General features: G+C 44.1%; 1 protein-coding gene across 1 annotated transcript in view; it reads right to left on the bottom strand.

The window, feature by feature from the left end:
- The window catches only part of LOC126471127 (unconventional myosin-Va), a 358,954-nt gene that overhangs the window by 205,131 nt on the left and 128,707 nt on the right, over positions 1 to 25,116 (bottom strand). The window lies entirely within an intron of this gene.

Below are 25,116 nucleotides of genomic sequence, written 5' to 3'. Positions count from 1 at the left end.
GCAATTCTTCGTGCAGTTGACGATAACCCTAATGTCAGCGTCAGAGAAGTTGCTGCTGTACAAGGTAACGTTGACCACGTCGCTGTATGTATAGTGCTACGGGAGAACCAGTTGTTTCCGTACCATGTACAGCGTGTGCAGGTACTATCAGCAGCTGATTGACCTCCACGGGTACACTTCTACGAATGGTTCATCCAACAATGTGTCAATCCTCATTTCAGTGCAAATGTTCTCTTTACGGATGGGGCTTCATTCCAACGTGATCAAATTGTAAATTTTCACAATCAACATGTGTGGGCTGACGAGAATCCGCTGACGCAATCGTACAATCACATCATCAACACAGATTTTCTGTGAATGTTTGGGCAGACAATGTTGGTGATGTCTTGATTGGGCCCCATGTTCTTCCACCTACGCTCAATGGAGCACGTTATCATGATTTCATACGGGATACTCTACCTGTGCTGCTAGAACATGTGCCTTTACAAGCAGGACACAACATGTGGTTCATGCACGATGGAGCTCCTGCACATTTCAGTCCAAGTGTTCGTACGCTTCTCAACAACAGATTCGGTGACCGATGGATTGGTAGAGGCGGACCAATTCCATGGCCTCCACGCTCTCCTGACCTCAACCCTCTTGACTTTCATTTATGGAGGCATTTGAAAGCTCTTGTCTACGCAACCCGGTACCAAATGTAGAAACTCTTCGTGCTCGTATTGTGGGCGGCTGTGATACAATACGCCATTCTCCAGGGCTGCATCAGCGATTCCATGCGACGGAGGGTGGATGCACGTATCCTCGCTAACGGAGGACATTTTGAACATTTCCTGTAACAAAGTGTTTGAAGTCACGCTGGTACGTTCTGTTGCTGTGTGTTTCCATTCCATGATTAATGTGATTTGAAGAGAAGTAATAAAATGAGCTCTAACATGGAAATTAAGCGTTTCCGGACACATGTCCACATAACATCTTTTCTTTATTTGTGTGTGAGGAATGTTTCCTGAAAGGTTGGCCGTACCTTTTTGTAACACCCTGTATAACTCCATGTTCTTATTGGTGCTGACCGGGTTCGCGAGTGCGATACACTATTTTACAATGACTTTTGCTGCTGTCGTTCTCTTATTTTTCGTCCCAAGCCTCTTGAAAGCTCACCGTCACAATCACTCTACACCCATTGCGCGTTCCCCGTATGCTGTCCAAGACTTCGATATGGTGCCTCTTGAGACACCCAAAACTCGGCTGCCTTAGTACTGAAGCACCCAGCATACCAGTATCAACAATTTGCCCCCGTTAGAATTCATTTAGCTCTGACAGAATGCACTCACAACTACACACAACAGTTTTCTGGCCACGACTGATACTTCCAACGTATTGAGAACAATTCACAACTGCCGTTCATGGTTACATACAACAGGTATGGCTAGCATCTGCAGTTACGTTTAAGCATCCGTTTCTCGCAATGTTTCCATATTTTTGTCCAAACCCTGCACTTCAGACTAAAGTTACGGGTCAAATGTCGGTTGCTGTAAACGGAAGACTAACAGCAGAGAGCCAAATGAAAACGAACCACAACTGAACTCGTCACCATTCAGACCTTTTATCGAGGTCACCACTGAAGATTTGTGATCGGTGGGCCGGCCGCAGTGGCCGAGCGGTTCTAGGCGCTACAGTCTAGAACCGCGCGACCGCTACGGTCGCAGGTTCGAATCCTGCCTCGGGCATGGATGTGTGTGATGTCCTTAGGTTAGTTAGGTTAAAGTAGTTCTAAGTTCTAGGGGACTGATGACCTCAGATGTTAAGTCCCATAGTGCTCAGTGCCATTTGAACCATTCTGATCGGTGGACATTAATTGACTGATCCTACTAGCCCATTTTACGTAAATACTGGACCAAATAATGTTCGTGCCAACACATGAATTTCACGAGAGATTCAGTCTCCCGTCCCGTCATACGGCACGAGAGTGACCGCTGTCTAGAGACCTACTGCTTTGAACAGTTTATATAACCCGAGCGTAATTTACCACTCCTCACGGAAAACGTGTAACATCCTTCACATAGTAGCTCCACCAAAACAAGTGAATACACGGTCAGCCACTCGGCTTAGCGGCTTCCAAGGCTACAATTTCAAGGACGGTTACGAAGAACAGTTTGAAAGCTTCTGGAACTAACTACCAGTGGACACCGAATACCGTGTGTTAGTTTTCTTTTTATGAAGGCCTCACATTATTATAAAACGCGCAGCATGATGTTTTAGTGTTCGAGTGACAACCTGGCAACATAGATGTCATTTGTAAACATCCCAGTGATCATGGTAAATATTTACTTGAACAGGAAAAATGGAGCGGAGATAATGTCAAGAAAAGAGATGGCGGAGGGGAGGTAGGTGGCGTTTGGCGGAAGTGTTGCACAACGGAGCATGACGACAACAGCGCCAAGACCTACAGAACGTCGCGTGCTGGCAGACGGAAGTATGAACCGGTCCTTTACATAACGCTCGGTTCGAACGTTACTAGAATATGAAAGGAATATCTCGTGACGTAGTACCGCTATTAATCTGTTTAGTCACCCCCCCCCTTTTTTTTTTTTTTTTTAACACTGGCTTGATATGGGTGATCAACATGTATTCACGATATTATTACAGGTTCTTTTACAATTCCTTGTCATTAGAATGTCTAATGTCAAACTGACAATCTTTCATCTTGTTTCTATAAAAGAGAATAAGAAATACATAAGCAGAAACAAAAATTTTCGTAGTATGTGCTAGGGTATAGCAATGTTAAGTGATGTACAACCTGGTCTAAGGCGCTGCAGTCATGGACTGTGCGGCTGGTTCCGGCGGAGGTTCGAGTCCTCCCTCGGGCATGGGTGTGTGTGTTTGTCCTTAGGATAATTTAGGATAAGTAGCGTCTAAGCTTAGGGACTGATGACCTTAGCAGTTAAGTCCCATAAGATTTCACACACATTTGAACATTTTTTTGAATGTACAACCTACCTAGATTGAAAGAGGCAAATATGAATTTAGTCCTATGGTTCTGTTTTGTTGACGCTAACTAGTAAAAATCAAACTAGATTTCAGTTACATGAGAAGCATCAACTGTTTGAACCGCCTCAGTCTAGAAACCATAGCGCTTCTCTAACGGACTCTAGAAAAGCCAATGTATTGATGGAATCGAATAGCACGAACTGTTGAGTAGTATCCCTACATCATATCCTTAGCGCTACGGTCAGCATCTTAGTTCCACAGGTCATTCTGTCCTTTCAATGTTCACGAAGATTAATAATCCAACATTTCTATTAAGGATTCTTCGGCACAAAGAGGAAACAAAATTGGACTAGATATCGTAAACGGTGGTTGCAGTATAATCAACAGCTTCACGACACGTGAAACAATTTTGGAATTTTTTTTTCGTTTACGGTGACTTCCATTAAAACACGACCAGCGAATAAAAAAGGATAGACAAAAGACGACGTATTCACATACTAAACTTATTTAAGAAGTAACAAAAGAACTCTATTGCTAGCTTACAGTCTCTCCGACTTACAAACTTTGCGCGTAATGGGCTTTGTATCTAGAGCGAACAAAACGTACGTCCGGGCAAGCCCCCAAGTAGATTTAACACTGAAAGTCAATTACAGAGTTTTTGCTTTCCACTGAGGAATACCCAGAATTTGTACCCAACACTGAAATTTCATTAATGCCTGATTGGTACCTACAGTTACATAGAAACAACGGCGATTATGTTATGACGTTAAAATTCGTTTGCTTTGGCACTACGAACCTTGCGTTGTTTTACGCGAGTTATGCACACTAAAATATTAAGAACTGAGTGATGACGTGTTCTAACTATCCTTAAGTAATATTTCGGTAAGACCCTACCAAAGAATCAACGAAGTACAAAAGTCACAGGAAAATTTCGACACTTGCCACAGAGGAAGACGTGTGCTCTTTAAGCACTACTTACATATACGAAGGCTGCTGTACCAGTCGACAGCAAATGTAATGCAATACTACTCCAGCCATCTGAGGCATTCTTGGGTAGTCCCTTCTAATACTGTAACTGTTGTAGCATGTAGAGAGAACAAAAGCCTGTTCTTGCATCTTAATCACATTTTTGTTGAAAAAAATTGCAGTCCCAGTAACATATCTGCATTTGCCAATGAAATTACTAATCGCGTAACAGAGATAAACTCATTTACTGAATATTGGAGCGTCTCAGGCGCACACTCGGAACAATCCGCCGACTCACTTTCCTTAATCACAAATTTGGTTGTTAACAAAGAGTCGCACTAGCATGTACCAGGAAACTAGTATTCGGACAGCAATCTTTCTTTCGCACCACTAATCACTCATCACATACACTATAAACGCTTTACACACGTGTCAATAATTGTACATACTACGCACGATTACGCTGTTCAATTTTTCCTACATGGTGATAGTTTAAGAACTTTGTTTCTTCAGCATCTGAGGAATGCGCAGATAAACGAATAAGAAGGATCAGTATATTTGTGAAATATTTAACTACGAACGGACCAGAGTCACAACGTTTAACATTTATGAGACAATGGTATCCACCCATCACACTTTACACATCAGTGCCCTTTGAAACTTCCCAATGCGACCTATCAGCAGCTCAGATTGCCACAAATTTCAAAGACGTGCCCATGGTTTATCTGTTACGTCTCTCTTGCTATGATGTGCGTCAACGATTGTGCTGGAATTGAAATATTAATGAGAGAGTTGAAAACTGCTGAACACAAATTGTCCTCCGTGTGCAATGGTAGGAATTTGTTACTCCTACAGTGAATCAGATTTGCGTTGCGTATTTCCTCACAGCGTACAATTCCTTGGACTCTACAGTGCTCTCTAACGTCAAACACTTACGTCCTATTGTTGCTTCTCTTCCTCAAAGGATACGATGTTTTCCTTCTGCGCTACCCTATGACCTTATGAACGTACTTCCTCTACAAGAGCTGTATAAATTAAGAGCTACTACTGCCATTGCTGAAACTGAACTAGAAGGGAATGTTTTGAAGTCCTTGAACCGTGTCCTTGTCTGTCTATCTTCATTGTTTGTCGATGCGACAAATGCACATACTCGATGACCTGTTTCTCATTCTAGCCTCAAGATAAATAAGTGAACCAAGACCCTATAATAAACTCAACCGAATAGGTAACGTTATTGGCCCTAAATTAATTGCAACTACGATAGTTATGCTGCAGTATTTTGTTATTTCTTTAACGTACTTCGCGTGTGGAAGTATAAGAGAACGGGAAAAATATGGTCTTATCCGTTATTTGTGGAAGACGCTACATTGCCTGATCCGGCGCAGTAACTTTTCATTTCGGCTCAACCTACTTATCAGAGTGTATAGGCACAAACACTTCCGATCACTGAGGCGACAGCCGATTTTTAAGTGACATTGTTCACCACCATTCGCACTCTCTTTCACAAACGTAAAATTTCTCAAGATGCTGCGAAATGAGCTATCAAATTCAACATGCAGATACTCCCAGCACAAATATCTGATCACATAGTAGCTCATAAAAAAAGTGAATTCAACGGCTTGTTTGTTTATCCACATGGTCCACCACGAACGTGGGCAAAAACTGCTACAAAATTACACAGTGCACTTCATGTTCTCTCTTTCGTATGTTTAGACTATCTACGAAACTCGATGTATTAATACCATACGCATCCCTCCGAAAAAAGTACGCTAAGTACAGGGTGTCAATAACTGAACTAAATGAAAAAATGTAAATTAAACTATGGCGAGCACACACTTTACTCATCATGTAAACGTCACTACAGTTACTCGCATTTAGGTTATGACATGTTCAATATGCCCGCCATCATTGGCGATGATGTGGCGCAGACAAATAGCGAAATTCTGCATCTATTAAGTGTCGGAATATCGATGCTATCAATGACCTCCTGAATGGCTGTTTTCAGCTCAGCAATGGTTTTTCGGTTATTGCTGTACATCTTGTCTTTAATACAGCCCCACAAAAAGGAGTCGCATGTGTTCAGATCCGGAGAATATGGCGGCGAATCGATGCCCATGCCAGTGGCCTCTGGGTACCCCAGAGTTAGAATGCAGTCCCCAAGTGCTCCTCCAGGACATCAAACACTCTCCTGCTTCGATGGAGTCGAGCTCCGTCTTGGAAAAACCACATGTCGTCGAAATCAGGGTCACTTTGGATAATGGTAATGAAATCACCTTCCAAAATCTTCATGTACCGTTTGGTAGTCACAGTGCTATAAAGGAATATCGCACCGATAATTCCGTGACTGGACACTGCACACCACAGTGTCACCCGTTGAGGGAGAAGATACTTGTCGATCGCGAAATGCGGATTCTCAGTTCGCCAAATACGCCAATTTTGCTTATTGACGAACCCATCCATATGAAAGTGGGCTTCGTCGCTAAAGCAAACCATAGTAATTCCTATCATGCCCCGCGGCCAACCGAGCAGTTTGAACGTCCTAAAGCAAACCATTCAGGAGTTACGACGATTTTATTTCATATAGTTCAATAACTGACACACCCTGTATCTACTGCCTAGGGCTGGCGTCCGCCACGAACAAATGGCAGTATACAATTCAAAGTGTGACGCTTAATGTTCACATTTTTTGTGTGATCTGCACGTTAGCGAACGTTTTATTCCAACAAACGATATAGACTCACTGAGAAGAGTGCTGCGAAATATATCTTTGCTATACATAGTGTTAAGAAAAGGAATTACGAGATGGATTGCCAAAACCTTTGAGGCTTGAAAGGGGGAATGGCTTTATCTAAATAATTTCGACGTTTAGGCCAAAGTACAATGCGTAGCTACAATGAACGGAAGTCCATATTATAAGTAATACAAAAAGCACTTCTTTTAGCTTGATGCTAAGACTTTTTCAGATATTCGCTCGTCTCCAGTTGGCTGAATAGTCTCATATTTCTTGTCTGTTTATGACAATATTTTGAATGTACAATTGTGCAGTGCTATGTAACTTCCTTAACTTCCCTTTTTTCTATACCGCATATTAACGACTAAATTGCTGAATCTAAAGAGCACAGCAGAAATACTCGTTCTCAGCAAAGTAAGATCCTCTCTGTATTACTACTCAAAATTATTTGCTTTATCATGAACCCAACACTGGAACGATCTTGCTCAAAATATCAGAGGTTAAATGCCTTTCAGACTCTAAGAAACAGCTAATGGATCACTTACCACAACAGCTCTCTTTTCTGTATACTAGTACGCAGCTCACTCTCGTCAGCGCTTTCTCTCCCATCAGTTTTCCTTACCCTGATTTACAGGGTTCTCCATTAGCAGTCTGTTCTTTCTTTACAGCCATTGTCCCCGTCGTTTCAATCTTCTCCCTGTTCCATTATCGCTTCCGCTTCTACTGATTCTAAACACTGTTTCAAATGTACAGAAGTAATCAACATTGTTATTGTTCATGCCCACCCTCCTATATCATCATCATCATCATCATCATCATCATCATCATCATCATCATCATCATCATCATCCATTGTTACTGTGAATGTTTCGCAATATTCTTTTATGTGTTGTTATTGTTCCGGTGTAAGAGAAGAACTAAGGCCCTATTCTGGTCAGGATAAACAATAAATGAAAATCATAGAATAAAATTCAATTTCAGGCGTACCTACTTTCAAGCTGCATTGAACATCTTATTCAAGTCTTATGCCTATGACGCATACATTTTTACGTATCACGGTACACTAACAGCTACCCGAGGAGAATGCTGTTTTGTGTTATTAACCGCGTTTATAACGTAAGTGATAGTGTGTAACATGTGCGTAATCGAACAGTGAGCTATTCATTTTTACATCAATACAAATACGCCTAATTTCGAATTAGATGCTAACACGTAATTCGGGAAGCCGACTCTCTTAAGTAATTTATCTCGCACAGGAAAACTGAAGTTTTCAAAATTCGTTCTTACTTTTTCTTGTGTCTTTTGGTTATTAACGGATGTGTAATTGCTAATTTAAAGGGTGACCTGATGCTCTTCCAGTCGCCACCCCGTTATCCTCCGGGACGGAATATATGTACTCAAACTGTCTGCGTATGGTATTACGCATGTCGAAGTGAACTAAATTTTTCTAAATGTAAGTAACTGAGGTGAGATGTGGACACCAGCCAGGGGGATGTGAGAAGCTGCCTAAAAATCCCATCCAGGCTGGCCAAGACGCCGACTTTCGCCGTTAATCTCCCGGGCGGATTCTATCCGGGACCGGCGCACCTTCCCGCCCCGAAAGAGCCATTGCACGCACGGCTATCCGGACGGGTCTGATAATTCAGCCTGCGAGCTGCGGTAAGACAACACGATTTGCGAATGCTCAGAACCCTTCTTGGCGTATCTTGAATTTCCAAAAGAAGCGGCTAGCTGATGTATTACTTCCAGATATTTAATCTAGAATCATGCTGAAACTTCCTGGCAGATTAAAACTGTGTGCCGGACCGAGACTCGAACTCGGGACCTTTGCCTTTCGCGGGCAAGTGCTCTACCATCTGAGCTACCGAAGCACGACTCACGCCCGGTATTCACAGAAGTACTGGCAGAAGTAAAGCTGTGAGTACCGGGCGTGAGTCGTGCTTCGGTAGCTCAGATGGTAGAGCACTTGCCCGCGAAAGGCAAAGATCCCGATTTCGAGTCTCGGTCGGGCACACAGTTTTAATCTGCCATTAAGTGTCATATCAGCGCACACTCCGCTGCAGAGTGAAAATCTCATTCTAGAATCATGCTGGTCAGACCCTATTTTATCTCACACTGTGTTCCCATCACTACTTGCTGGTAAGAGGGTTTTCAGTGTACATATTTATTTGGTGTATATAGGCGTAACACACGAATGCGCAGGACTAACGAGCGTGTAAAACGATAGAAGCTGCGACGCTGGAAAATGCTGCACTTTTTTGCCCTCACTTCTCGATGAACATCGAGCGGGCGTTTGAGCGTGGCGTCCCCAACCGACACACAGATCAACAGTTCTTTTGATATCATCGTATAGGACTCTGGCGTTAGAAGTTTGGCGTTGATAATTTTTTCCCCTCCAAGATTGGAAGTTAGTCGTCTCCTGCTCCAGAACCCTTGTGTAACGGATCTAGTGCCTTCTATCATGCAAGTAAGTCAGAGAGGTTTGTGTGCACAGATAGGGTCCGAACGCTTTCAGGGATGCTGCATTTGTTTCCCACGTTAGTAAGCAGCCCGGAAATAATTGTTAGCGGTGTCCGCAGTGTGTGGCACAGATGAGCCTGCAGTTATTTGTTCTCACATGCATCAGTGGCGTAGCGGAGACTTACTTTTGTGTACAGCGCACGGAATTCGTGCGCAGTAACCCAGTTGTGGAATCGTCGTGCGTGTTCCTCTTCCAGCTGGCGTTGTTTGGTCGCAGCATCCTGATGCTGAGGTCTCTTGCCTAGCGGCACATAGTCCCTCCGCAGCACACGGATCATGTCAGTCACGGAGGCTTCCAACTACCATATCCATACCCTCCGCTTTCTTCACTGACCGATAGCTGAAAATTTTAATTTGACTAGACGTAAGCTCGGATTTTTGTTTTTAATTACTTTATTTTTTCGGAAGTCAGACACCTATACTCCTCACAACTTACTTCTGGTCTGGTGCCCCTGTGAAGTTTCATTTAAAGTAATAGCAGTGGCGCCAATTACAGAAAGATTCCAACTGTTGTTAAACTCAAGAGTGAACCCCAGGACGTATACAGCTTGTTAATTGTCGCATAAATTATTGAAGAACGAAATCAAGTAAGAGAATGTATTACAGCGCTTTATAATATAACCACTTCAGCAATGGGCGACACTTCACAGCACAGTACTGGCGCTACTAACGTCTGATTCGTAACGCGATAGCAACGTACATTATGAGAATCACTACACAAGGAACCCTTCCGTTAAGAATTACACCGTAACATACATTTTTGTATCCAACTCATAATTCTTCCACTACGATAGACATCTTCGCTTGCCTCTAAGGAAATCTATTTGAAATGTCAAAGTGAGACAATGAAACATCTAAAAATTCCACTGGAACGAACACTCACCCTCACATGAAACATTTCTCACAGGTCGCATCGGACAAATTTAACTGAAATATGCATTGATGTACACAACGTGACCAAAATGGTGCCAGCGAAAAGACGTTTGCTAACAACATTCGAAAATTTGCTCTCGCGTTTTCTTCCGAACCCCAGTGGACGAAATGAACAATCATTGACGAGTTCGGTGCGTTACCTACGTTGTAATGCGTAGTAATTACGAATAACTGAAGAGTAGAGTTCCGTGGATTTAGTCACAGGAAAATCATATCTTGGTATCATAAAAGTAAAGAAATTGGCGAAACTGTTCTCCGAATTCCTGCGTCGAATACATTTGACTACACTGAAACAATTAGCTTATGTTACGGTATTGCATCCTGCCAGAATTCTCAGCGTGTTTCTCTTCCAGTGTCCCGACGCACTTTCCGGAAACAGAGCTGTTTGGATTTAATATCATGTCATTGAAGACACAAAGGAGTAGGGTGCGGTATCGCGTCATCGCTGCCTACATGTTTTGATTACATAACCCCAATCAGAGGATACTACGCAACCTGTAAGAGGCATGTGACTTCAGTTCGTAGGCATCCATTCAAATTCGTTTCTGTTTAAATGAGCACTATACTTCGCTTTATCCCTTAAATAATCACTGATAAATGTGTAATTCGTGTGCGAAAAACGTGGAAGAGAGCGCGCGCAACGAAAGAAAATGGGGTGTATGGTCTCCAGTAGGCAAGATGATGTAATGCTGCTTTACGTAACAGTACGGCCTTAATTAAGAAGCACTTTTACACTCGTGTAACACAAGCTCCCATTTTGAACGAGACTTGCGATACAGACGTAACTTTGCAGCGCGACCTGTTTCGTAGTAGGTTGCGTCGTTACTAAGGATTTGAGCGCCACCGCCTTAACCGTTTCTGGGAAGATTGTTTTCTGTTAGCATCTTTCAGAACAATTGAAACAAAAAAATCGGGTAACTGAATACGCACGTATATGTTCTCTAAAGAAGTGCCATACCATCCCATCCCCTCCCTCCCCCCCCCCCCCCCCCAGAAAAAAAGTTTAAAATGAGGCAGATACGTAGAACTACTAACGTTAAGCCCCATGTAGTGTAGTGAAAGATCCAAATTTGGCGAACAGCTAGAAATTATGAACACAGATCATTTTTACGGTGTCGCACTGAATTTTCGGCATAGTAACTGACGCGATTGTTGGCCAAGAAGAGAGCAACGTTTACAGAATGTTTTTAAATACTCCAGCTAACGATTATCCGACACACAGGCGTCACCAGTGAGAAGCGGACGGGGACAGAAGCGCGTGCGTTTCGCTCGTAAGGCACCAGAAGCGAGCGTACCTGTATGACGCGCAAGACGAGGCGAAGCGAAGGCGGCGCGCGCTACGGAGGTCTGCACGCGACTGGCAGCTGACCGCCGGCCGCGACCAGACCAGCTCTGGCTAAGCTGGCCTGCCACCACACTCGGCCGATCCTCATTAATGCCGCGCTACGACCTTGCGCCAAACACACACGCTCTGCCTGCATCCGACAAATACCGACACACTGTGTACCCGCCAGCAGCAATCTGCGCTGCGCTACTGTCACCGATACCAGAGAAACGTGGCAATTTCAAGCTCATGCAGCTAAAGAAGGGTTCGGTCAAAAATCATTCATCGATACAGTCCCCTGTTCAGTCATTGCCCTCTAACATCTGATTCGGTGACCGTGCCTGTGTACTCTTCGTTTGGCTATTGTCTACAACAGAGTCGGGTTCTTTTGGAAGGAGGCTCTCTCAAGTCTGTAGCTGATTGATCGGTCTTTATCTTATCCTCCCAAATGGTTAGTGGTCTGCGCATACGACGCTAGTTCGAGGCCGAGCAATTTTCCCACGACGGGGAAAAATAGTTCTAAAGGTTCTAAGAATACCACCACTTGCAAAGTAGGTTAGAAATCAGATTAATAATGTTGCTCGCACAGCATATGTTCGCTTTATCGGGCAACAACAAATTATTGACTGTGGACGGTATCGTCAGAATGTAAATAATGAAGTCACTGTAAAAAAGTCATTAATTTTGGGACTTATCTTGAAAGGATTCCCACGTAGATTTCGTCGAAGTTGTTATGGCTCATCTTGTTGATTCTAGGGTGATTCCACTTTGACTGCTAAATGTCCAGATCTGTATTTTAGCAATATTTAAAGACCTAACAAATGCGTTTTTCCGGAAATTCTTAATGGTCAAACAATCCCAGATCAGAACAATGGTATGGTAGAAATCATTTTTGACTGTGTTCACGATCCACATTTTTATTAAATTTCTTGTAAATTCCAATATACTTCTTCTTAATTGTCACATCATCAAGAAAAGAGTTTTGTATCAATCTTCATATATTTAATTTCCACTTTAACCAAACAAGACTTGACTGTTCCTTTACAAAGCGAAATAACAACTTAACTTCTGCAAAGTGAAACAAAGACTGCTCTGTGCGCATTCTCGCCAAAACGGTTACAAGTACGTCAAAGATTATGACAGTCTCACAGAAATGAATACACACAAGAACCGTGTCACTGTAATATATCGGTACATCGGAGTACCTATACATTAATAAAACCAAATGTGAATGTTGTCACAAAAATATGTCTGTTACTTCGTAGAAAAGTAGTACGATATTACTGGTATCGAGAACTGGGGTTGGAGTGTCGTAATGGTCACGTAAATAAAGAACCATTACAAGGTCCAGCCAGGAAGCGGAACATTACAGAAGCTGTGTAATCGGGAGCCGGAAATTGCCACTGAAAATGCCAACTTTGTGCTCCTGACTCGAATTGTCTGGGATGTCTGACTGAACGAACTTCGTAGAGCTGTCTGGAGCTCGTGAATTCGAGAAGTCTACATGCAGCCCTCCGGGGCCGCAGAAGTCGTATGCCCTATTGGGCAGAGGTGAGAAATAAGCAACGAAAATAAAAGTCGGGAGTAGGTGATCCTTCGTGATCAGTCTAATTACTCAGTGCAGAAAGAAGATTTCAGAATCTGAAGTGTGTTTCCGGTAGCGGGCGTAGAATTATGCCTGGGCGAGTATTGTGCATTAGCCAGTGTGCTCTTGTTCAGAAAAAAGAGAAACCTCAGAGTAGAGTGTAGGGTGATTAGCTGGTTGTTGGTTCAAAGTGGCGCACTTGGCTGAGGTTAATTCGTGCCAATAAAATTCATTTGAGAGTGCTGTTTTTGTGTGACTTTCCCTACTGATTTTGAACTGTATTGATGTTCTGTTGCTGTGGCGATATTTGGCGAGAGTTGCTAGAGGCCAGTATGATGATCGGACCTCGCAATCTTTCTGGAAATAGTTGTATTGCTACAAAGCTTTGATTATTGACATTAAGATAGTGAGAAGTTTAACCGTGTCTTGCGGGTTGAAGCGAGACCGGTGACCCGGATTTAGGCTGATTTTATAGTGTTACAGAGGAGGGAATTAATTCGAGACCGCCAATAAATGTTTCCAATCAAATCCGTGAAGCAGTAAGTCGCGTGATTAGTTATGCGGGATGCACGCTGCTAAGCCTACGTGGATTCCGGTCGCGACCACGACTGACACGTCGCGCGACGCTACAAGTCTAGGAGACTGATGGGCTCAGAAGTTAAGTCCCATAGTGCTCAGAGCCATTTGAACCATTTTTTTGTTAAATTCAAAAGGCTCCAAGCACTATGGGACAACATCTGAGGTCATCAGTCCCCTTGACTTAGAACTACTTAAGCCTAACTAACCCAAGGACATCATACGCATCCATGCCCGAGGTAGGATTCGAACCTGCTACCGCAGCGGCACCGCGGTTCCGGACTGAAGCGCCTAGAACAGCTCTGCCACAGCGGCCGGCCAGTGTTAAATATCTATAATAATGTAAATAGATGAAAATCAGACGGTGCCTACTCTGAAGAATATGGCTAGTGTGCCGACAATATTTAATACGAAACCCTTCGTTTTACCATTGAAAAACACCTAAGCAGGTGAATTGTGATGGAAGATGACTCACCTCACATACAACAGCAATGAGCGCACAAAATCTGCCCGATGTGTGGACAGTCCAAATACTTCTTACTCTTAAGTACTCTCTTTGATGTGGCTATGGCGCCAGCCATTTTATAAACCTTTAATCACCGATCGTCCAATGAAACATTGGACGAAATCTCGTGTTTGCTACATAGTCGCAAGTTTAGGCCGCCTTTCATAATACCCATATCCACGAGATGAACGAAAGAGTAGGCCCATTCAAACGTACTACAACTGTGGAAAATGAAGCAGAGCTCTTCAATATACTCACAAACTAGGGTGAAGTCATTTACGGTCCAAAAACAATCATTTGACATCGGGGAACCCAGTTTACCTATTTTAACGGGCTACTGACAACTGTAAGAAGACTTATAAACAAAACTATTGCGCATATCAAGTGCACACTTTGCTTCCCTTTATTGCGCACCAAGTACCAACATAGACGGTATTTAAATGATACCATCGTCATTTCCATGTCAGATCGGAAATTTTTCCATTGCCCTCGTGCTATTCAGTATTGCAGCAGCTGCTCTAACCGTGTTACGCGGTGTGACACTTAGTAGACTATACCGTAGATTTTCGTTCGTTCAGTGGCTTACATTCTCAGTGGAAACGTAAAGTTTCAAATTTTTCAAACAATATTAGTGAAAATTCTGTGTTTAATCTGCAAACACTTTGTAATCAGTAACAGATATTAGTTACATTGCGTTTCGGTGAACTGACTCCATCCTCAGTTGACTACCGTGGATTTTTATTCGTCTGCGCACCTTTTGTGACTAACACCGTTCCAGGTTCTACATTAATAGAATTTTCCGTTTAACTGCTGTATAAGTAAAACATTTTCGATGATGTTGAGCTACAGTCACGCAATATTGTTCAATAGAGTAAACAGTCATTTGTGTACTACTAGAGTTATCTTTTGTACTATCTAGATTTCGGCTTTTATGCCAGTATCAGGTACAATGCTAAAAGCTGTTGGACCATTATTATGTCATATCTGTTAAGGCAGTCCAAAAGAGGTAAACAAGACTAAAATATGTCTTTAAGATGTAGCTGTCAAAGAATGTAGACTTTGGAAGACATGGACACTGTACATTCTAGAGTCTATATTCTTTGACAGATCTTAAAGACATGTGTTCGTATTAATCTGCCAGAAAGTTTCAACACTGTGTGCAGGACAGATACGTGGACTCGGGACCTTTGCCTTTCGCGGGCAACTGCTCTACCGACTTTTTTCTTGTTAATTTCATTTTGCGACTGCCGCAGATTACCTGTGGGTGATTCATGGGCGCGGAGATGGCATGTGATAAAGAGACTCCGATGTGTCCCAACGGGTTCAGATCAGGCGAATTTCGTGGCCAGGCCTTCAAACTGAGTTCACTAACAAGCTGCTCAAAGCGCTATAGCACTATGGCTTAGTGATAGGGGAAGTTATCCTGCTGGGAAATGTCAGTGCCATCGGGGAGGGGGGGAGACATCAGGCAACAATGGATGCAGGTGTTCCGCAACAATGGATGCAGGTGTTCCGCAACAATGGATGCAGGTGTTCCGCAACAATGGATGCAGGTGTTCCGCAATACTCACGCAGTCCACAGCTGTCACGATGCCTTGGATTCCAACCACAGGAACCATGGAAGCCCACGTTAGTTTGTGGTGCGGTGGATGTTTCGAGCAGCTGTTCTCCTGGGTGATTGTGTATCCGGACACGACCTTTGATCTGGTGAAACCAAAAAGTGATTCATCTAATCGGGCTACACGTTTCCATTGATCCACGGTCCTGCCTCCACAGACAAATTAACGTGGGCTTCCATGGATCCTGTGGTTGGAATCCAAGGCACCGTGACAGCTTTGGGCTGCGTGAGCAGTACTGCTGACCACCTGCATCAATTATTGCCTGATATCTTTCCCCGATGGCGCTGGCATTTCCCAGTGGGATAACATACCATTGCGTCAACATGGGAACACGTCTGCTTTGAAACTTCACGTTCAACAATGTGCTCCGGAACACTTGTGCCTGCACGCTGTCGTCAGATTTGCCACAGTTCGCCGTCTATCCTGCTTTACATAGCGTGTAAGCCTCTGACTTCAATGTTCTTTTATGAGGCGTGGACGTCCAACACCTTGTCGCCTAGCCGTGATTTCTCCGTCCTTCGGCTACTTTCTGCAAATGCTAACGACAGTAGCAGCTCACCAGTTTCACCTTTCCCGAGATGCTCTTTCCCAGGCGGCGGAGCGTAACAATCCACAATTTGACAAAGTCCCTTATGTCAGTGGATATCACTATTTGCGGCACGTATCGCCGCTACAACGATACCCCATTCGTCTCTGCTCCAATTACATACAGGAGCCGGAGAAAAATATGGAAACACAGCGAGAAATGCATGTTTTATCATAAGAGCAAATGTATTTGATCACGAACGGCACATGTGCCAAGAGCCTGTCGTGGTCAGAACAATGTTCTGTGTACTTTTGAGTGCATTATGTCGGAGTTAAGCGAATTCGAACGTGGGCAAATCATTGGCGCTCATATGGTGGGAGCTTCTGTAACCAAGGTAGCCACGGTGGTGGGTGTTTCGAGAGGCACCGTATCGAGGATTTATATCTCATACAGGGAAAATGGAGAAACATCGACCTCTAAGTCACAAAGCGGACGCAATTTGTGTGTGGAGCGGTGTGACGGACATTACTGAAGATGATTGTGATGAAAAGTCAGGGGACTACAGCAACAAGTCATTGTAGAACAGCATGTCACACTCGTAAACCCGGTCAGCACTAAAAGAAAACGAAGGTAGCTCCAGAAGAAGGGAACTGCAAACCGAGCTGGAATTCAAAAACCACTCATCAGTGATGCATATGGCTGTAACAGGAAAAGGTGATGCCAACACCATGAAAGCTGAACTACGGAGCAATGGAATAAAGCCATTTGGTCGGATGAGGCTTTTTTCACAGAGTTTCCACCTTCTGGCCGAGTTAACGTACCAGAAGTAAAACATGGTGGGGGTTCGATGATTATGTGGGCAAGCCTATCATGGTATTCCATGGGTCCCCTGGTTGCTCCACACGGTCGCCAAGGATTTATGTGACAATTTTAGCGGATCAGGTCCACTCCATGGTACAGTGTTTGTTCCCAATGGCACGAGGATGAATTATCGTATTTCCCCTACCACCACAGTCACCAGATCTCAATATTACTGAGCCTTTGTGGTCTACTTTGGAGAGAATGGTGCTAGGTAGCTATCCATTTCCATCATCATTACCTGACCTTGCCACTAGTTTTCAGGAAGAATGGTACAGGATTCCCTTGAAAATCGTACAGGGCCTGTATAACCATTCCAAGAAGAATGGAAGATGTTTTGAATGACAACAGCGTTCCTACACCGTATTAGGCATGGCAATGTCTCTTTTTTTCATCCTCTATATTTTCCTTACAGTTTCACATGCCCACAACGCCACCAGGCGGCAATGATCATAATGTTTTGGAGATATATATATATATATATGTATGTGTGTGTGTGTGTGTGTGTGTGTGTGTGTGTGTGTGTGTGTGTGTGTGGCGGGAGGGGGGGGGGGGGGGCAAGCAACACTTCATGGAGAAATTGTGTAATAATAACTTTTCTTTCGTTTGGGATGCGCAGGTTGGTCCGAAATGCAAAGGGGAGACAATCCTAATTACCCCGTGCCCAGCCGTGGGCGTGGTGACAGAGGTGACGGTCCAGCACTTCCTCGAACCTGCCCCTGCATGGCGGGCCCCAGTGGATCTAATGCGACTGGACGTCCCTGTCGGCCCGGATGCGTACGCAGCCCCTCACCACCGCGCAGTACGAGGGCGCTTATGCGTCCCGGGAGGCCATTCCAACAACCCGTGGTGCCTCGGTTGCCGCATAGTCGCTCATTGGCGATGTCTTATGCGGCAGCTCACATGCGGGTTCCACCGTATGTGATGGAACGTCGGCCCGGACTTTGACCCGACGACGACGACTCAGCGCCCCTCTCCACCGGACATTCTTTTTGCTCAGAATAACATCAGATAGCGACGGACACGCTCCTGGTTCCAGCAGGTATCATCGCGCAGGACCACACGCGAACAGACCGCAGGGATCAAATGCTGACAGTCTTACTTTACCAGGAATAAAATGTGTGTGGACTACTTATAACTTTAGCTTAGCCTTCTACCGAGTGTTGCATTTTGTAGTTTCCATTTTGTGATAAATTTTAGTGTAGTTTTGTTCCAAATTTTATATTTTTTCACTTTTCATATCGCAATAAAGTTTCTGCAGCCTTGGTTCGAGAAATGGAAACTTCTTAAATTCTCATTTTTCCTCCAGGTATGTATTTACAACAACATTTTGACGCGGCGTGTTTCGGTAGCTAGATGCTGTCCTCTGCTGAGTGACTGTTGCGTTAGGTGCCGAAATGTCTCCTATAAAAAATAATCAGTGTAAATTTGTGTCATTTTATGGATTTTGTACTCAGATGTAAAACCATTTCTTACGTATCTTAGGACTGTATGTTACATTTCTGACAAAAAGGAGAAATCACTTAAGAATTATTCTTCACATTAATGCTCACGCTAGATTGGACGGAGTTGGTCTTAATTTATTAGGCAGGTATACTGTGGGCACAGATGTTATCTTGGGTTATTACCCGTATTGGTACGCAAGTTTTCCGTGACTGTGTTATAGTACGATATGTATGTACAGTGACTGGTCATAATGTTTTAGAATTATTACTCTTATTACAATTAGCAACGAGCTTCGAACAGCTGGTCTCCGCCTCCTCCTATCCAAAGATTGTTTTGATGCAGCTCTCTGCGATCGTTTATCCCGTGTAAATCTCTCCGTCTCCGAGTAACTGTTGCAACACACATGCGGTCGAACCTTCTTACTGTATTCATTTCTTCGTCTCTCTCTCTACACTTCACTCCAGTGCCAAACTGACAATTCCTTGATGCCTTAGGATGTGTCCTATAAACTGATCCAATCTTTTAGTCAAGTTGTGCCATACATTTCTCCCCCCCCCCCTCCCCGCCACCCCAAATTCGAGTCAGTAACACATCATTACTTATGCGATCTACCCAACTAATCATCTGCATTCGTCCGAAGCAAGACATTTCAAAAGTTTTGATACTCTTCTTGTCTAAACTACTACATTGCTACAGTCTAGGCAAACACCTTCTATAAGACTTTCTACTACTTACATTGATATTAAATGATAATTAACTCCTCTTTTTCAGAAGTGCTCTTCGTACTACTGACAGTATGCATTTAATATCTTTTCTACTTGGGGGCAGCATCCGCTATTTTGATGCTTAAATAGCAGAACTCACTTCTACTTTTACTGTCTCATTCCCTAATTAATTTCCTATGCATCATTTGATTTAATTTGACTACATTCCATTAGCATTGTCTTACTTTTGTTGACGGTCACCATATAACCTTTTAAGACACTATCGATCTCTTTCACTGATTTTCCAAATCCTTTGCCGTCTCTGGCAGAACTGTAACGTCTTGACCACATCTCTAAGCTTATTTTATATATATATATATATATATATATATATATATATATATATATATATATATATACTATCGAAACTTTTAATTCCCTCTCCGAGTTTTTATTCGGTTTTCTTTACTGAATGTACAGATTGAAGAACATCAGGGATAAACTACAACCCAGTCTCATGCCGTCCGGTACTACTCCTTACCTTTCACGGCCTTCGATTCTTGTAACAGCTATGTTTGTTTCCAAATGGTTCAAATGGCTCTGAGCACTATGGGACTTAACAGCTGAGGTTCAAATGGCTCTGAGCACTATGGGACTCAACTGCTGAGGTCATTAGTCCCCTAGAGCTTAGAACTAGTTAAACCTAACTAACCTAAGGACAACACACACATCCATGCCCGAGGTCGGATTCCAACCTGCGACCGTAGCAACCGCTTGCTACCCAACAGTTAATTTCCGTAGTGTAGAACATACTACAACGGGTTTCCATCATACTGGGTAACACTTGACTCCTGATTACTTTGCTGTCCACGTATCGATAACATGATCAAATTATAGCTCCTTTATTGCCCATACGAACCCTTGTCTGTGAAGACCGTCGTTGTTGGCTGCTTCAAACACGATATTTCATCCGTACACCTTACAGACATCCTGAGTTGAGCCTTCAGTAGAAATACCGTGCAGGGAAGTAAGCGACGACCTGCCGCAATCGCGTAACATTCTCTACAATCTGCTTCACCTACTTACGCCTTTGCCAGCCACACGAAACAACATTGTCACGATGCAGAATTCTGAGCAACTCGACAACCTAGTATTGTATGTGCTTCGGGAAGTAGTTCTTTAGTAAAGATACACGGTGACAATTATTGAAATATATTTAAAAAAACGTAAATTATTTACGAACTACGGCGTGCACACACTTTAATCAACACGTAGACGTCACTAAATATATTCGGATTTAGGTTATGACGTGTTCGATACGCCTGCCATCATTTTCGATGATGTGGCGCAGAAGAATAGCGAAATTATGTTGAAGTGTCTGAACATCGATGCCGTCGATGACCTCCTGAATGACTGTTTTCAGCTCGGCAATGATATTGGGGTTATTGCTGTACATCTTGTCTTTAATACAGCCCCACAAAAAGGAGTCGCATGTGTTCAGATCCGGAGAATATGGCGGCGAATCGAGGCCCATGCCAGTGGCCTCTGGGTACCCCAGAGTTAGAATGCAGTCCCCAAGTGCTCCTCCAGGACATCAAACACTCTCCTGCTTCGATGGAGTCGAGCTCCGTCTTGGAAAAACCACATGTCGTCGAAATCAGGGTCACTTTGGATAATGGGAATGAAATCACCTTCCAAAATCTTCATGTACCGTTTGGTAGTCACAGTGCTATAAAGGAATATCGCACCGATAATTCCGTGACTGGACACTGCACACCACACAGTCACCCGTTGAGGGAGAAGATACTTGTCGATCGCGAAATGCGGATTTTCATTCCCCTAATGCGCCAATTTTACTTATTGACGATCTGATTCAAATGAAAATGGGCTTCGTCGCTAAACCAAACCATAGCAATTCCCACCATGCCCCGCGGCCAACCGAGCAGTTTGAACGTCCTAACGCAAATCGTTGAGAAGTTATGAGGATTTTCTTTTGTATAGTTCAGTAACTGTCACCCTGTAGGTTGGTTGGTGTCATAACTGATCTGTTGGAAACGAACCTTTTCGCTGATCGTAGTGCAGTGGATCATGTATAATGCGCATGATTACAAAACTTGTCTTGTTTAAGGTGAGACTTTTCTTGGGATTGACTTATCTTTTGGACCATCTGGGTCGCATATTGTTCTCTTTTTCCCTAATTGTTTAAATCCAGTACTTAGTGGCTCGCTGGCTTAGTTGTAAGTTCCAGACCTCGAAGATTCAGGGTTCGATCCTTAATAGCTCTTAGGATCCTTTCTTTTACTTGTCTGACCTCTGGCAACAATTTGGGTGTATGATAAACGTCAATCTGCACCGTTCTTATGAATTCAGGTGAAACTGTAGAGCCCACCATAGCTCTCTAAGTGAGTCAGTACAGATATAGGAGTAATGCAAAGCCACACCACCACCTCCAAGAGGACTACGTCTTTTAAAGCTCTGCTGTGTCCAAAACAACCTACAAATGCTGGGCGCCCTCTGCTGGGTGCAGTGTGCTGCAGGCCTTAGGTTAAGGACAGCAACTTTTAGTACAATACACCGTGAATACCTACATTACCCAAACCTTCACAGCGCGCGCTCACCCTGTTTTCGAATGTATGTAAAACTTCCACACTATACCCAACTAGTAATAGACTCAAAACAGGGCGGATGTTTCTCAGCCTTAGAGTGCAAGAATTTTTCGGTAAAAAAAACTGTACGTATTTTTCGCCTTAGTGAGTGCAGTTATCATTTTCATCATTCAGCAGATTACATAGCTAAAAACAGAATCTTAAAAAGGTGTGAATAAATCCATCTAAGACTGCAGCAATCTCTTTTACAATGAAATGAACACCCTTAGCTGCTTACAGGCGTTGACATACGTGTGCCGCGACCGGGACTCGAACCCGGGATCTCCTGCTTACATGGCAGACGCTCTATCCATCTGAGCCACCGAGGACACAGAGGATAGCACGACTGCAGGGATTTATCTCTGGCACGCCTCCCCACTCTTTTACGGAATTCAGAAGTTGGTTCAAATGGCTCTGAGCACTATGGGACTCAACTGCTGTGGTCATAAGTCCCCTAGAACTTAGAACTACTTAAACCTAACTAACCTAAGGACAGCACACAACACCCAGCCATCACGAGGCAGAGAAAATCCCCGACCCCGCCGGGAATCGAACCCGGGAACCCGGGCGTAATTCAGAAGTTGTGCAGCCATTACTTTCTTGGGATGTGGGCACACGACGAAGACAGAGGGCGACAAAATTACTGAATAGGATGAGTGTTCATCCAATTAGTACAAATCAAATAAATACAACTATTTCGTAGATCGGTTTAACACGTTATCTCGACTGCACAACCACAAAACTGATACCAATGCCATCAAGGAATTTTTCCGTTAAACCTGACTTCACCGTGTTCTTGTAGTTGAGAAACAATCCCCACGACATCGCGGATCTATAAGCAGTATATCTGTGATCCGTACCCGGTCGCGAGGATTGCTGAGGCTCGAAACGTTGAAAAACGAACTGCAGGACTCGTGAAAAGTGTGAAATTAGTACAGCGATGCCTGAGAAAGCTTATGTAAAACAGTTCAAAAATGGTTCAAATGGCTCTGAGCACTATGGGACTTAACTGCTATGGTCATCAGTCCCCTAGAACTTAAAACTATTTAAACCTAACTAACCTAAGGACATCACACACATCCATGTCCGAGGCAGGATTCGACCCTGCGACCGTAGCAGCAGTGCGGTTCCAGACTGTAGCGCCTTTAACCGCACGGCCACTCCGGCCGGCTGTAAAACAGTCCAAGAACGCCAATATAAACACTTCGTACAGAAAATTGGAATACAGATCAACATAAATATCATTTCCGCCCTTTCTATTGCTCATGAAAACCACAGCTGCATGTTGTACCACCATACACTGAGACCTTCAGAGGTGGTGGTCCAGATTGCTCTACACACCGGTACCTCTAATACCCAGTAGCACGTCCCTTTGCATTGATGCATGCCTGTATTCGTCGTGGCATACTATCCACCAGTTCATTAAGGCACTGTTGGTCCAGATTGACCAACTCCTCAACGGCAATTCGGCGTAGACCCCTCAGGGTGGTTGGTGGGTCACGTCGTCCATAAACAGCCCTTTTCAATTTATCCCAGGCATGTTCGATAGGGTTCATGTCTAGAGAACATTCTGGCCACTCTAGTCGAGCGATGTCGTTAACCTGAAGGAAGTCATTCACAGGATGTGCACGATGTGGGCGCGAATTGTCCTCCACGAAGACGAATGCCTCGCTAATATGCTGCCGATATGGTTGCACTATCGGTCGGAGGATGGCATTCACGTATCGTACAGCTGTTACGGTGCCTTCCATGACCAGCAACGGTGTACGTCGGCCCCACATAATGCCACCCCAAAACAGCAGGGAACCTCCACGTTGCTGCACTCGCTGGACAGTGCCTAAGGCGTTCAGCCTGTCCGGGTTGCCTCCAAACATGCCTCGAACGATTGTCTGGTAGAAAGCATATGCGACACTCATCGGTGAAGAGAACGTGATGCCAATCCTGAGCGGTCCTTCCGCCATGTTATTGGGACCATGTGTACCACGATGTCGTGGTTGCAAAGATGGACCTCGCCATGGACTTCGGGAGTGAAGTTGCGCATGATGCAGCCTATTGCTCACAGTGAGTCGTAACACGGCGTGCTGTGGATGCACAAAAGTATTGTTCAAAATAGTGGCGTTGCTGTCAGGGTTCCTCCGAGCTATAATCCGTAGGTAGCGGTCATCCACTGCAGTAGTAGCTCTTGGGCGGCCTGAACGAGGCATGTCATCGACAATTCCTGTCTGTCTGTATCTCCTCCATGTCCGAACGACATTGCTTTGGTTCACTTCGAGACGCATGGAGACTTACCTTGTTGAGAGCCCTTCCTGGCACAAAGTAACAATGCAGACGCAATCCAACCGCGGTATTTACGTCTAGGCATGGTTGAACTACGGACAATACCAGCCACGTACCTCCTTCCTGGAGGAATAACGAACTGACCGGCTGTCTGACCCCTTCTGTCGAATAGGCGATGCTCATGCATGGTTTTTTTACATGTTTAGGCGGGTTTAGTGACATCTCCGAACAGTCAAAGGGACTGTGTCCGTGACACACTATCCAAAGTCACCGTCTATCTTCAGGAGTTCTGGGAACCGGGGTGATGCAAAACTTTTTTTGATGTGTGTATTATTTTTCCACCGAAGCCTTAGCTACGTGGTTGACGCAACATTATAGAAGTCATATTCGTTCCAAAAAGTTAATTTCTCACATTAAAGTGACAAAAGTCATGGGATAGCTGTATGCACATATACAGATGGTGGCAGTATCGCGTACACAACATATAAAAGAGCAGTGCAGTGGCGGAGATGTCATTTGTGCCTAGGTGATTCATGTGAAAAGCTTTCCGATGTGATTATGGCCGCACGACTGGAAATAACAGACTTTGAACGCGAAATGGTAGTTGGAGCCGGACACACGGGACATTCTATTTCGGAAACCGTTAGAGAATTCAATATTCCGAGATCTACAGTGTCAAGAGAGTGACGATTATGTTTGGTTTGTGGGGCGCTCAACTGCGCGGTTATCAGCGCCCGTACAAATTCCCAACCTTTGCTCAGCCCAATCTCGCCACTTTCGTCAATGATGAAGAGAGAGCCGAGAATACCAAATTTCAGGCATTACCTCTCACGACGAACAACCTCTTGGCCGACTGTCTCCACTTAATCGCCGGGAGCAGCACTGTTCGCGTAGAGTTGTCAGTGCTAACAGACAT

This window comes from Schistocerca serialis, chromosome 3 (assembly GCF_023864345.2).
Source record: "Schistocerca serialis cubense isolate TAMUIC-IGC-003099 chromosome 3, iqSchSeri2.2, whole genome shotgun sequence".
Classification (NCBI taxonomy): Eukaryota; Metazoa; Arthropoda; class Insecta; order Orthoptera; family Acrididae; genus Schistocerca; species Schistocerca serialis.
This window is presented reverse-complemented; position numbering and strand designations above follow the sequence as displayed.